The following is a 14,799-nucleotide window of genomic DNA, read 5'->3' as shown; positions in this document are numbered from 1 at the left end:
TTTACTGTATTCCTGACAAGGTGACAAGACAGGAGCTGTCACTTCCATGTCTGAAAATTAACTCTTTAAGGCAGCAAAATAAAACAAAAAAAGCAGCCTGGTTATTAATATGTTTTGTACTGTACCATACACCTGTTCATCTCATCATGTCACATGTCGCCTTGGGTATCATGTCGCATATCCCTCTGTGCATAGAACTCCCAGTAACGAACATTCCGTACAGATCACCTGGCAGGACTAAAGATGTCACCGCCAGTGATAAATCTCAGAATGTAAATCAGGGAGAGAAAAGATTTTACAATGGGCAAGCACTGACAATTTGTTTTTTCACTTCCTGATGCAAGTCAGGAAGTGAACTATTTGACCCGGAAAATAATAAATACAATGTATTTATTGTTAAAAGCGCGAACACAATCGCCACACAAAGCGATTTTGTGGGCGTTTTGCGCTTTTCCTATACTTTCCGTTGTAGCAAAATCACCCTAAAAATGGTACAGGCAGAGCTTTGCTGAGCAGAAAGCAGACGAAACGCGCTAATATGAACTATCCCATAAGGATTCATTGCACAAGCGATTTTAGGGCGTAAAAATCGCCAGCGCTCAAAAAACGCAAAACGCGGCACGCCCTAGGTGTGAACAAGCCCTTAGTGATGGTAAAAGGCACTCCGAGCTTTGATCACTGTTGGCAAGACGTATTTCCTGGAGGAAGTGACTTCAGATCACGAAACACGTTGTTCTTTGTCCTTTCAATCAATTGTCCTAAATTATCAAACAGTTGTCATCATTGAAGGTAAGCCAACACCGAACATCTTTTTAACATTTTTTTATTATTTTATATTTTTGGGGCGCCTCCAGCTCCTAGTAACCAACCTAAGGGGGAGGGTCCATAAAATCACATCCTTACACTCTGATTCCCTTTACAAACCTATAAGGGGCGGGTCCAAGACCAAGCGCAAGACACTTAACAGGCATGCAAAAAAGAGTAGCCTGTGATTGGCAAGAACCAATCTGAAGCAGTTTTGCCTATTAGTTCCTCAATGCATTCGTATAGGCAAACCTGCATCCATCCTCGTGGTCTTTTCTTAAAGTGTAACTGTCGGGCATAAAATTCAAAAATCAATTCTTTAGTTTTATCTGGTAAACAAGTAATACAGATGCTAACCAGGCAATCTAAAAGTTAAAATCTCTATTACTTTTCTTGTTTTCTTGTTCATTCCCCAGTTTACCTGACTCTTATTTGGTACGTTGCCGCACAAAGGAAGTTGCAGGGCATGTTGGGTTGTCTTTTTTTGCTTCTTTATTTCCCCTCAGACTTAACTAATGTACAGAAGCAAAAAATGCCACCCCACCATGCCCTGCAACTTCCTTTTTGTGTACCAAATTTTGTGTGTACCAAATAAGTCAGGTAAACTGGGGAATAATCATTTACAAACAAGAAAAGTAATAGAGATTTTAACTTTTGGATTGCCTGATTAGCATCCTTATTACTTGTTTACCAGATAAAAATAAAGAATTGATTTTTGATTTTATGCCCGACAGTTACACTTTAATACAAATAACAGTAACATCCAAACAATTAAAGGACCACTAAAGGGAAAAAAGTAAGCAGTTAAAATCTGACAGAACCAACAGGTTTTGGACTAGTCCATCTTCTCATGGGGGATTCTAAAGGTGGCCACACACCATACAATTTTTTAAATATCTGTTCAATTCAAGAATAGCAATCAATTCCTCTGACTGATTGTAACAATTCAAATCTGACCAATGTACCACACGCCTCGGTGCATTTGTTCCCCAATCATGAATGAAATAATTGAAAGCTCAGGAAAAAATGGATTAAAACTGTACATAAAGTAATTGACAATCCATCACACACCATACAATTCTTGATAAAGTTGGTCTGAAATGTCCAACATGTCCAATCTCCAAAAATAAAAAAAATTGGTCAATCCGATCGGATTTATCGATTGAAAACACAGAAAAGCTCTTGATTTTTCGCGACAATCGATCGTAATTATCGAATTGGTGAAAAATTGGGTCTTTTAATTGTATGGTGTGGTTTTGGACAAGCCCATCTCCTCATGGGGGATTCTCAGGGTTTTCTTTGTTTTCAAAAGCATTTCCTGAAAGTCAGTTTATCTACCAGAATAGTAGGATACCAGCCGGCCTCCCTAATCACTTGCACACTATTTTGTCAGTTAGACTGAGCAACTGCTGTTCAGGAAATGATTTTGAAAACAAAGAAATCCCTGAGAATCCCCCATGAGGAGATGGACTAGTCCAAAACCTGTTGGTTCTGTCAGGTTTTATAGAGGAACTGTAGTGAAAATTACATAATGAATAAAATTGCTTATTGTTTACAATATTCATTTATAGATAAATTAGTCAGTGTCTGCCCATTGTAAACTCTTTCCTCTCCCTGATTTATATTCTGAAATGTATCACCGGTGGGTGGCAACATCTTTAGTTCTGCCAAGTGATGTGTACGGAGTGTTAGTTACTGAGAGTTCTATGCACAGAGGCAGATGGAAAAAGCCAATATTTCCCACAATGCAACGAGATTCACAGACAGGTAGCTGTCAGTCCCTTGGTCATGACATCACACTGTGGGAGGGGTTTCACCACAATATCAGCAATACAGACCCCCTCATGATCTATTGGAGAAAAGGAAAAGCTTCCTCGTGGGAAAGGGGGCATCAGCGACTGATTGGAATGAAGTTCAATCTTTGGTTAAAGAGGAACTTCAGCCTAGACAAACATACTGTCATTAAGTTACATTAGTTATATTAATTAAAATAGATAGGTAATATAATCTCTTACCCACCCTGTTTTAAAAGAACAGGCAAATGTTTGTGATTTCATGGGGGCAGCCATCTTTTTGGTTGAAAGGAGGTGACAGGGAGCATGAGACACAGTTTCAACTGTCCTGTGTCCTGATCACTCCTCCCAGCTGCGTGCTAGGCAATGAGAACAACAAAGTCAGAAATCCCATAATGCTTTGCACAGCATCAGGGGAAAATGCCTGGGCATATTTCTTTGATGGGGCGGAGCTTAGCTTCTGTGCAGCTAAAAATGAGGCTTGGGTATGAAAAACAAAGTTTTGATGCTGTGAAACTGTTAAAGAAACACCAGGCCTTTTCAGTGCTGCTGAGTAGATTTTTAGTCTGGAAGTTCACTTTAAAAATCCTCTTTAACTGCTTACTTTTTTCGCTGGAGTGGTACTTTAACTGATGTTGTTGCTTAGCGACCAGTTTGTAGCCACAACATGTGAGACAGGATTTCATCTGTTAGCTGATCAGGGGTCAGAATCGCGGCTCCAGCTTTACCTTCTCCTAGAAAAACTCCTTACGTTCAGCAGAAATCTGGACCGTTTCCTGAACACTTTCCTCATATTTCTGTGCACTTTTGACTGCTGATTTTGCATTTTCCGGTGCACATTATTCTGTCAGACGAGGTCGGCGATGATAATGGATGTTTATTGCCTCATAAATCTCCTCATATCCCTCGTTTTCATGATCTGTTTAGTGTCACCCCGGTGTTTATGTCTGTATGTTTGTTCTGACCCCTCGCGCTGCCGGCGTGACGCCTCATCTGCATCCTGATTCTGCTAATGAGGAGTGGCCGGCGTGCAGCACGGCCCGGGCCCTGCGGTAAGCAAGCGTTCTCCCCTCAATTATGCAGATGACTTCTCCATGCTAATCGCTGTTGCCATTTGTTTTTTATATAAATGTGTAAATGCTGCAATATCCTGTCCTCTCCATACACTGTCATGGCTGCATTAGCTCCACTTAGTCACGACGCCAACAAAATTCTTTAATGTTCATGCAGATCGGTGGCTATTAAGCAGTCATTAGAGATTAGTCTGATATCATCCTGCTTAAAGAGAACCCGAGGTGGGGTTCTGACAATGCTAGCTGCACACTGAGGCTGGGTCTGCCTATACTGCCCAGCCTCTGTTGCTATCCAGATCCCCCCTAATCCCCCCATGCACTCTGCTAACACCCATAAATCACAGCCGCGCTGTCGACACAGTGTGTTGAAGCGGGCTTTGTTTACCTTGTACTGTCAGTCTCGCCGCTCCCCCGCCTCCTGCATAGCTCCAGTCCCCGCCCGCATCCCTTCCCTCCCCGCTGATTGGAGGGAAGGGATGCGGGCGGGGACCGGAGCTATGGAGGAAGCGGGGGAGCAGCCGAGACTGACAGTACAGAGGTAAACACAGCCCGCACAGCGCGGCTGTGGTTTATGGGGGATAGCAGAGCGCAGGGGGAACTTAGGGGGGATCTGGATAGCAACAGAGGCTGGGCAGTATAGGCAGACCCAGCCTCTCTATGTGTATAGCAGCATTGTCAGAACCCCACTTCAGGTTCTCTTTAAAGAGCCACTAAAGGAAAAAAAGAAGACATTTTGCTACCTCTATACTTACCATTTTTCCTGATTGAATTTGATGAATGAATGTCTTTTTTTTGTTTTCAAAACATTCTATTAAGTGGTCTTTTGGGAGGCAGAAATGCATTTTTAGGACTCAGACACGCTATATAAGCGCTTTTCTGAGCGCTTTTTAGCCATCAGAGCTTTCTGAGAGCTTTTTAAAAAGCACTCCCATTGACTCACATCAAAATGCACGATTTTACCTCAATCAAGTTTTTACCACGACTTTAATGTAAGTCAATAAGAGTATTTTTTAATAAGCTCTCAGACAGCTCTGATGGCTAAAAAGTGCTCAGAAAAGCGCTTATAGTGTGTCTGAGCCCTTAAAGGAGAACTGTAAAGAGAGGTGTTTGGAGGCTGCCATAATTATTTCCATTTATGCAATACCAATTACCTGGCCATCCTGCTGATCCATTGCCTCTAAGGCCACATACAGACATCAGACTATAGTCTTTGGAAAATGAAAGATCACAGACCAATCTTACCACCCTTCCTGTAGTATGAGAGCCATACTCTACACAGTCTTTTCTATGGAGCTGAACTCCACATCAGAAAAAAATCATTGCAAGATGCTTCACACACAGATGCTGTACAGACACACCAGATCAGTATCTGCAAAAGATCTGTTCCTGCCAAAAATCCATTCCTGCAAATTGCAATGATAGTCTATGAGATCTGCAGATCATCATACACACATGATTTAACTGACATTCATCTGCAGATCAGATCCACCAGGATGGATTTTCAGATCTGCAGATCTGCAGATGAATGTCAGTTAAATCATGTGTGTATGATGATCTGCAGATCTCATAGACTATCATTGCAATATGCAGGAATGGATTTTTGGCAGGAACAGATCTTTTGCAGATACTGATCTTTTGTGTCTGTACAGCATCTGTGTGTGCAGCATCTTGCAATGATTTTTTTTCTGATGTGGAGTTCAGCTCCATAGAATAGACTGTGTAGAGTATGGCTCTCATACTACAGGAAGGGTGGTAAGATTGGTCTGTGATCTTTCATTTTCCAAAGACTATAGTCTGATGTCTGTATGTGGCCTAATACTTTCAGCTATAGCCTCTGAACAAGCATCCAGCAGATCAGGTGTTTCTGACATTTTTACAGATATGACAAGATTAGCTGCATGCTTGTTTCTGGTGTGATTCAGCCACTTCTGCAGCCAAATAGATCAGCAGGGCTGCCAGGCAAGTGGTATCCCCCTGACGCCTAACCCTAACTCCCCCCCCCCCCCCATACAAACTTCCTACCTGATGCCTAACCCTAATTCTCCCCCCCCCCCCCCCACACACACACACACACACACACTTCCATCATTACTCTCTGTGCTCCAAGCAGTCCTAGTTCTTCCATGACATAACTGCTCTCAGCAGGAACTGACCTACCATGAAGCCACCTGAATCTTGTGATTCAGGCGGCAAAATCTAGGGGGGGGGGGGGGGACATTTGGACGAACATTTTGAGCTGCCTGGCAACTGCCTCCTCTCTGCTCTCCCGCCCGCCTTTCTGGCACACACGCTACCCTCCTCATCTATGCATCCCTGAATCCCCTCATTTGACCAGTGACATCTGATAGGTCTTTGCTACTAATCAGGTGCAGTGATTGGCCCAATGATGGTGCCGTGGTCCCGCCCGCGAGACCATCGGCACCAGTTAGCAAAAGGAGCAGCGGGTGGCTGTCATTGGCTGGTCTGGTACCAGCACCCCCGCCTGATTTGTCACCTGCCAAAGCTTCCCCTCTGAACTAGTTAAAGTGAACCTCCAGACTAAAAATCTACTCAGCAGAACTGAAAAGGCTTGGTGTGTCTTTAACAGTTTCACAGTCACAGAGCTTTATTTTTCTTACCAAAGCATCATTTTTAGCTGCATTTTTAGCTAAGCTCCACCCATCAAAGAAAGCTGCCCAGGCTTTTTTCCCTGATGCTGTGCAAAGCATGATGGGATTTCCTATGTTGTTCACATTGCCTAGCAACTGGGAGGGGTGATCAGCACACAGGACAGTTGGAACTGTGTCCCATGCTCCCTGTCACCTCCTTTCAACCAAAATGATGGCTGCCCTCATGAAATCAAACGTTTGCCTGTTCTTTGGGTAAGATTATATTACCTATCTATTTTAATTAACATAATTAATGTAACGTAATGACAGTATGTTTGTTTAGGCTGAAGTTCCTCTTTAATAATCAGGGATATAGTAAAGACACAGGAAACCAAAAAATTGCAAAACATACTTTTTCTTTTTAATATTTCAAAAAAGTGCAGAAAATTGTATGCAAAAAACCTTAAAATTTCAATCACATACTAAAGTGCATATAACTTTTAGAAAAAGTCCTAGACCCTTCTTCAGGTCTTTACACATACAGCAAAACCATTAAGTTGTGAACCGTGACAGAGAACACCAAGGCAAGGTGTAGTTTGCATAGAATAGCACCCCATAGAAATATTAAGAAGGATGAGATATACTGTGAAAAGGAAAGAGAAATTAGAAAAACAACCAAAAAATCTATACCTGCACAGTTTAAGGGGAACCAGAGAGGTTCAAAAAAAGTTATTATACATACCTGGGGCTTCCTCCAGCCCCATACGCCTGGATCGCTCCCACGCCACCGTCCTCTGCTGCCTGGATCCGCCGGTACCGGGTCCCGTCATTGCCGCGAGTCGGCCAGTCGGCCGGCGGACGCGGCCGATTCTCCGCATCACACGGAGCTCTCTCTATACAAGAACGCATGATGCCTACTGCGCAGCTGCATGCGTACGGGTATGGAGGGAGCCCCTGTGATGCGGACAATTGGCCACGTCCGCCGGAAGTGACGGTCCCAGTACCGGCGGTTCCAGGAAGCGGAGGATGGCGGCGTGGGAGCGATCCAGGCTTATGGGGCTGGAAGAAGCCCCAGGTATGTATAAAAGCTCTTTCTATTTCCAGGCTCCATTCCTCTCTGGTTCCCTTTAAGTACACAGTAGCATCTCATCTGGACAACCTCTAAGCCAGGAGGATAGACCACCTACACAAGTCAATACAGGAAGCAGGTAAGCAATCAATAATGAGGGATAGCTTATATGATCAGCTAATAACAAACACCAAAAATTCAGAATTAAAGTCAGAAACCAAAATCATTACAATTAACCCCCTTGGCGGTATGAAAAATACCGCCAGGGGGCAGCGCAGCAGTTTTTTTTTTATTTTATTTATTTTTTTAAATCATGTAGCGAGCCCAGGGCTCGCTACATGATAGCCGCTGCTCAGCGGCATCCCCCCAGCCCCGCCGATCGCCTCCGGCGATAGGCGATCAGGAAATCCCGTTCAAAGAACGGGATTTCCTGGAGGGCTTCCCCCGTCGCCATGGCGACGGGGCAGGATGACGTCACCAACGTCAGCAACGTCGGGACGTCATTGGGAGACCCGATCCACCCCTTGGCGCTGCCTGGCACTGATTGGCCAGGCAGCGCAGGAGTCTGGGGGGGGGGGGGCCGCGCGCCGCACCGGATAGCGGCGATCGGGCGCGCGGCGACGGCGATCGGGGTGCTGGCGCAGCTAGCAAAGTGCTAGCTGCGTCCAGCAAAAAAAAATTATTTAAATCGGCCCAGCAGGGCCTGAGCAGCACCCTCCGGCGGCTTACCCCGTGTCACACACCGGGTTACCGCTAAGGAGGTTAAAGCCTAAAGGGTACCAGTAGTTCAATACTAAGCTAGGGATCACAAGCATAATCAAGTAAAAAGTATAATCAAATAAAAAATATCTATATATTACCACATAGAATATCAAGAGTGAAGCCGCATGGGAGCAGGACATCCGAACCGGGTGGTAACTAATCGGCAAATGAGCTGGGTTTAAAGAGGAACTCCAGTGAAAATAATGTAATAAAAAAAGTGCTTCATTTTTACAATAATTATGTATAAATGATTTAGTCAGTGTTTGCCCATTGTAAAGTATTTTAAATCCCTGATTTATAGTCTGACATTTACTACATGGTGACATTTTTACTGCTGGCAAGTGATGTAGCTGCTGCTTGCTGTTTTGACAGTTGGAAACAGCTGTAAACAGCTATTTCCCACAATGCAACAGGGTTTACAGACAGGAAACTGCCAAGAGTACGTACTCAGAATTTCTTTGTGGGAGGGGTTTTACCACAATATCAGTCATACAGCGCCCCCTGATGGTCTGTTTGTGAAAAGGAATAGATTTTTCATGTAAAAGGGGGTATCGGCTACAGATTGGGATAAAGTTCAATTCTTGGTCAGAGTTTCTCTTTAACCTATTTTGGTTCCTGGACGTAGAAACTACGTCCAGGAACCATGCGCGCTCCCGCGGCCGATCGCGCGCGTGCACGCGCACTCCCGGCCGCGGATTCGGTAGCCAGGGAATCAATGTATCAGGCTATGGTGCCCGATCACTGATTCCTCTCCCCCGCTGAAAAAGCGACAGCTTCTCTCGGAAGCTGCGCCTTTTCTGGCCATTCCCTCCCCGATGCGTCACTCTAAGCGTGTGTTACGCTTAGAGTGACGTCATTTAAACAAACTCATGGCCGCCATCTTGTGGCCAAAAAGTAATACTACAACTGAAATTAAAAATAAATTAAAATGAACACACATTTACATTATAAATCTATTGTTTACCTCCCACCCTCCCAAAACTACCCAAATAAAATGTTTACTATAAAAAAAAAAACATTACAATAATAAAAAAAAAACATGTAAATATTTACCTAAGGGTCTAAACTTTTTAAATATCAATGTAAAGATGAAATATTTCTATATTTTTTTTATTTTAAAGAGACTCTGTAACATTAAAAAGATCCCCTGGGGGGTACTCACCTCGGGTGGGGGAAGCCTCCGGATCCTAATGAGGCTTCCCACGCCGTCCTCTGTCCCACGGGGGTCTCGCTGCAGCCCTCCGAACAGCCGGCGACTGTGCCGACTGTCAGTTCAATATTTACCTTTGCTGGCTCCAGCGGGGGCGCTGTGGCGACTTTCGGCACGGAAATAGACAGAAATACCCGATCTCCGTCGGGTCCGCTCTACTGCGCAGGCGCCGGAAACTTGCGCCTGCGCAGTAGAGCAGACCCGACGGCGATCGGGTATTTCCGCCTACTTCGGCGCCGACAGCCGTCAGAGCGCCTGCGCAGGAGCCAGGAAGGTAAATATTACGTCACCGCTGCACGGAGGGCTGCAGCGAGACCCCCGACGGATGGAGGACGGCGTGGGAAGCCTCATTAGGATCCGGAGGCTTCCCCCACCCGAGGTGAGTACCCCCCAGGGGCCGTTTTGTCGTTACAGTTCCTCTTTAAACTTGTTAATAGTGATAGATTCAAAATGGAAAAAATGCACCTTAATTTCCAAATAAAATATTGTCGCCATACATTGTGATAGGGACATAATTTTAATGGTGTAATAACCGGGACATATGGGGAAATACAATACGTGAGTTTTAATTATGAAGGCATGTATTTGTGATGATTTGCTCAGCTGCCTGTGCAGGCAGCCAGCCTTTTGACCATTGTGTAGGTTTGCATGCTGCAGGACTCTGGAAAGAACAGCTTCTGTCAGTTTTGCAGCTTGTGCTTGCAGAGGAATTTGCATACGTTGTCATGCAAATTGCCTGGCCACATTCATTGGAGGCATGTACTATAAGTACTATGTCTTTCCCACAATGCTTCGCTGTTCATAAGGATTTCGTCCTATGTAACACTCCTGGTGGGGTGTCAGCCTTGCTCTCTGTTTGAACATCAGCTTAGGGTAATTCCTAAATCTGCGCTAGGCAAATTTCCCTAGTGCTGTTAGGATTGTATTATCTGTATTGCCTGTTCTGTCTTGTCTTGCCTGTTTGCCATTGTCCTGTCCCTATGGTGGTTGACAGGAAATGGTTCTGATCTCTGTTCTTGGAGTATAGCTGGTGCAGCGGTTGCTACCAGCTATCTCTTCTGTTCTGTCTCCTGGGGTCGCACTAGCTACTTTTTGCTAGCGCCGGGGATCCTTCTGTTCTGTCTCCTGGGATCGCGCTAGCTACTTTTCGCTAGCGCTGGGGATCCTTCTGTTCTGTCTTCTGGGATCGCGCTGGCCACTTTTCGCTGGCGCTGGGGATCCTTCTGTTCTGCTACTCTGTACTTGGATCGCGCTAGCCACTTTTCGCTAGTGCTGTGGATCCTATCTCTCGCTTGTCCCTGTTTTCGTGTGTCTGTCTGCTACGCTTGCTGGAGGCTCGGTGAGGTAACAGTTAAGCAAGCGCTCGCGTCCTCTGTTTCATGTTTGTCTGTTAATGGTTAGTTAGGCGTGCTTGTCTCTATTGTGCTTATCACGTGGAGACCGCGCATAACCGCGTGCACTGTTGCGAATGAGTGCGGTGTTCGCGGTTAGCTAGCATTTGTTATTTTCCGTATCTCCTCATTGTATTATTTGCTGTGCCTTTGCTAACCTCGTATTCTGTTCTGATCTGCCTTGTGTCTTGTCTGGCGATCGCACCTCTCGCGATCGCGTTCCTATTTCATATCTGCTGTTGTGTGTGTGCGGTTGCGGGGCGGCGACTGGATTGGCACACACACATACAACCTGTCCCTTTGCTCATTCTCATTCGCAATCGCCTCTCTTGCGATTGCGTTCTGCGTTTTGTACAATTCCTGTCTGGCATTTGTGGAGGTACAGAGGATTGGTTCCTCTGCACTCCCCAGCGCCATCTGCCGACAGGAATTTTCCCTCTATGGGTGCGTAGCACCTTTTGCTGGGTTCCTGCAAATTATACGCTTGTGGAGGATTTCCGCCGTGTCAGCACACGCGTTGTGCGCTGATCACGGGGAAAGTTCCACAATCGTTACAGTATTATTTTAAAACTATAATGGCTGAAAACTGAGAAATAATGAATTTTTCCATTTTTTTCTTATTCTTACTGTTAAAATGCGTTTACAGTAAAGTGGCTCTTAGCAAAATGTACCCCCCAAAGAAAGCCTAATTTGTGGCGGAAAAAACAAGATATAGATCAGTTCATTGTGATAAGTAGTGATAAAGTTATAGGCTAATGAATGGTAGGTGAACATTTCTCACGTGAAAACCACGGAACCTGAATGGGTTAAATACCTTACACAGAGGGATACTGAGCATGCTCATAAAAGTCCACACCTGTTCACAATTTAGACTATGCAATAAATCAATAGCAGATACACAAACCAAGTAAAGGAACTGATGTGTATTATAAAACGCCGGCTAGCAGTTCACTTCCTGTATCGGAACCACCCTGGAGTGCACACGTCACTTCCTCCACATGTAACGTGGAAAAACAGCTGCAAACAACCTACCAGTAAACTTCCTATAACAGGAATGCATAGGCACACACGTCACTTCCTTCGTATCCAACATGGAAAAACAGCCGGCAAAAACGAATAAATGTAAATAAACCACATAAACGTCCAAATCTCCACATCCACCGCAGAAGGATGGACGCATCCAACAATAAAAAACGTGACCCCACGCGTCCTGCCAATAACTTTAATGCCAAAAAGAAAGAAAGTGAAGAGCCATGCATACAGCCCATGCACAATTACCTGTACCCAAAGGAGTGTGTGGGTGAAGAACTATCCACATCAATTAGATATTAAAGGCTAGAAAGAAGCTGGAGAAAAAAAAGAGGAGACATTAATTAAACCAGTTAATAACAATAAATATAACAATGAATGATGCAAGATCATGGGAAATACTCGAGGTTCATGCCATGGGGGGCCAATGCGTTCAAATACTTTATCCAAAACGCCTCTCTCTTCAAAAGATAAGCCTGACGGTCCCCTCCTCTTCTAGATCTTTCCACAACCTCCAAAACCAAAAATCTAAGCGGAATGTTTGGCTTCCCAAAAATGTTGAGCTACTGGGGACACTAAAGTGGGGTGGGCTCCATTGCATTTAAAGGCAACCTTAGTGTTAGAGCGATGTTTACCAATACGTACTTTAACCGGACGAGTGGTTTCTCCCACATAAAATTTGCCACATGGGCATTTAAGACCATAAACTACAAAGCTCGAATCACACGTCACAGTGTCGTAACTTAATAGGTGTACCTCTCATAGGGTGATTAAATTCTTTACCTTTGATCACATATTGACAGTTAATACAATGAAGACACGGAGAGGTGCCTACTCGCAATGGAGCCAACCGACTCTGATCTATTCAATGAGGGCCCAACATCTGCCTTTACCACCTTGTCACGAATTGATCTGGCTCTTTTATATGCCATCATCGGTGGTTGCCTAAAGGCTGGAATTTCTTTACTCAGGGCCGACAGAACATACCAATGTTTTTTTTTACTAAGGAGGCAATTTGATTAGACAGTGTGTTAAAAGTAGTAGCGAGAACCATCCTGTCATCACGCTCTGTAGAACTACGGCTAACTCTCGGGGATAAAAGAGAGCTCCTGCTCATCCCTGCTACCTCATTCCTGAAGCGACACACCAAACTGGAGGGATATCCTCTATCGATAAATTTTCTAGACATCATTTCTAACCGACAATATGAAGTGTTTGGATCACTAACGATTTGTTTGACTCTCTTGAGCTGGGACTTAGGAAGAGTTTAACAAAGTCTCTTAGGGTGGAAACTATGGAAATCCAGCAACGTGTTGCGATCCGTAAGTTTACTGTATAAGTCACATCTCAGGAGACGTCCCACACGGGACATCCAAAAATGGAATAGCATTGTCACTTATATTGGCTGTAAATTTGAGGGAGGAGGAAGCCTGTTGTAATTGAGAGAAAAAACAATCAAATAACTCACGTGTCCCTGTCCAAATGATAAAAATATCGTCAATATAACATTGCCGAATTAAGACATAATGGCGAAACAGTTCGTGGGTGTAAACCAATTTTTCTCAAAATTCTCCACGAACACATTGGCATAGACTGGAGCCACATTGCTCCCCATGGCCGAACCCCGTAGTTGCAGATAGAAATCATCCTGAAACAAGAAAAAATTCCTTGTGAGAACCATATCCAATAATGCCAAAACGAAAGTAATTTGTAGATTATTAACCTCCCGGTCTTCTAATAATACATTCTTTATGGCTCGCAGACCATCTTGATGAGGAATGCATGTGTACAAAGACTCAATGTCTAAAGTTATGAGTAAACAATCCTCATGTGGAAGTACAATATCCTTAATGGTATTAATAAAATCAGAAGTATCACGAAGGTATGAGGATTGATTAATCATATATTTACGTAAAACGCGATCCAAGAAAATTGCCACTCTGATAAAGACAGAGTCTGTACCTGCCGCAATAGGCCTCCCTGGTGGATGTAGGGGATTTTTATGTAATTTAGGTAAACAATATATAACTGGGATCACTGGTTGGTCATTATACAAATACTCAAATAGTTTCTGATCAATTACATCATTGGACATGGCCTCCTCAAGGACAAGTTTGAGATCACGTAAGTAACCAAAGGTAGGATCACAGTCAAGTTTACAATACAAATTAGCATCACCCAGTTGTCGTTTAATTTCATTAACATCAGTCTTGTTCATAACAACAATTGCTCCACCCTTATCTGCACTCTTAATAATAATCAATGTATTCTCCTTAAGGTTAGTCAGAGCTTGTTTTTCTTCCTTTGTGATGTTGTGACACACAAATGGTAACATGCTTCTTTTGAACGAACACTCTAAAGATTCAAGATCATGTTTAACCAACTTAATGAAAGATTCAATGTGGACATTATCAGCTGGAGGTTTATGGGACGAGGCTGTTTCCAAATTAAGGTTTGTGCATGAAAACAATGCATGATTTCTATCCCTAGAGACAGTAACAAACTGTTTAGATTTGGACCAATAGCCCTTCCAACGTACGTTGTTTAAAAAATTGGCAAATTCAGAATCCAGTTTAAAAAAGTCTGGGTGGAAGTGGAACTAAATGACAACCCCCTTGATAAGACCGATAACTCATAATTTGACAACGTATAATCAGATATATTTACCACAGGAGAACTAGTCTCTAACTGCAGTCCCGCTTGTAGTAACTGCTCTTGATGACCTGAGGACCTTTGATTGTGGATCTGGCACCTGGGCCCCTCGTGCGGTTTTTATAGACCCTAAAAAAGAGGAGCCAGAAGCAGAAGAGCCAACTGAGGAAGTAGGGGAGACAGGATGCTCCAATCTGTATTTTGGTGTACGTTTGCGGTATCTTTGTCTTGGATGTTCCAAACCACCATGGGTTGTTTTTCTTTTTGCTGCCATTTATAGACAAAGCCAGTAGTATAATCTTTTGAATCTCTAACAAATTTTTATTTTTTAATAATTTCTAAATCTTTTCGATAACGGTCAAGTCTAACCTCCAATTCAGTAATGTTCGTAGTAAACTCCTCTTGGGAGGAGATTCCCGCAATTTAAG

General features: G+C 43.8%; 1 protein-coding gene across 1 annotated transcript in view; it reads left to right on the top strand.

Moving 5' to 3' along the window:
* Positions 1-14,799, top strand: part of LOC137504866 (spermatogenesis-associated protein 7 homolog) — a 220,918-nt gene that overhangs the window by 66,948 nt on the left and 139,171 nt on the right. The window lies entirely within an intron of this gene.

The sequence above is a fragment of the Hyperolius riggenbachi genome, chromosome 4, assembly GCF_040937935.1.
Source record: "Hyperolius riggenbachi isolate aHypRig1 chromosome 4, aHypRig1.pri, whole genome shotgun sequence".
NCBI classification, from domain to species: domain Eukaryota; kingdom Metazoa; phylum Chordata; class Amphibia; order Anura; family Hyperoliidae; genus Hyperolius; species Hyperolius riggenbachi.
The sequence above is the reverse complement of the archived record's forward strand: the minus strand, read 5'-3'. Positions and strand labels throughout refer to the sequence as shown.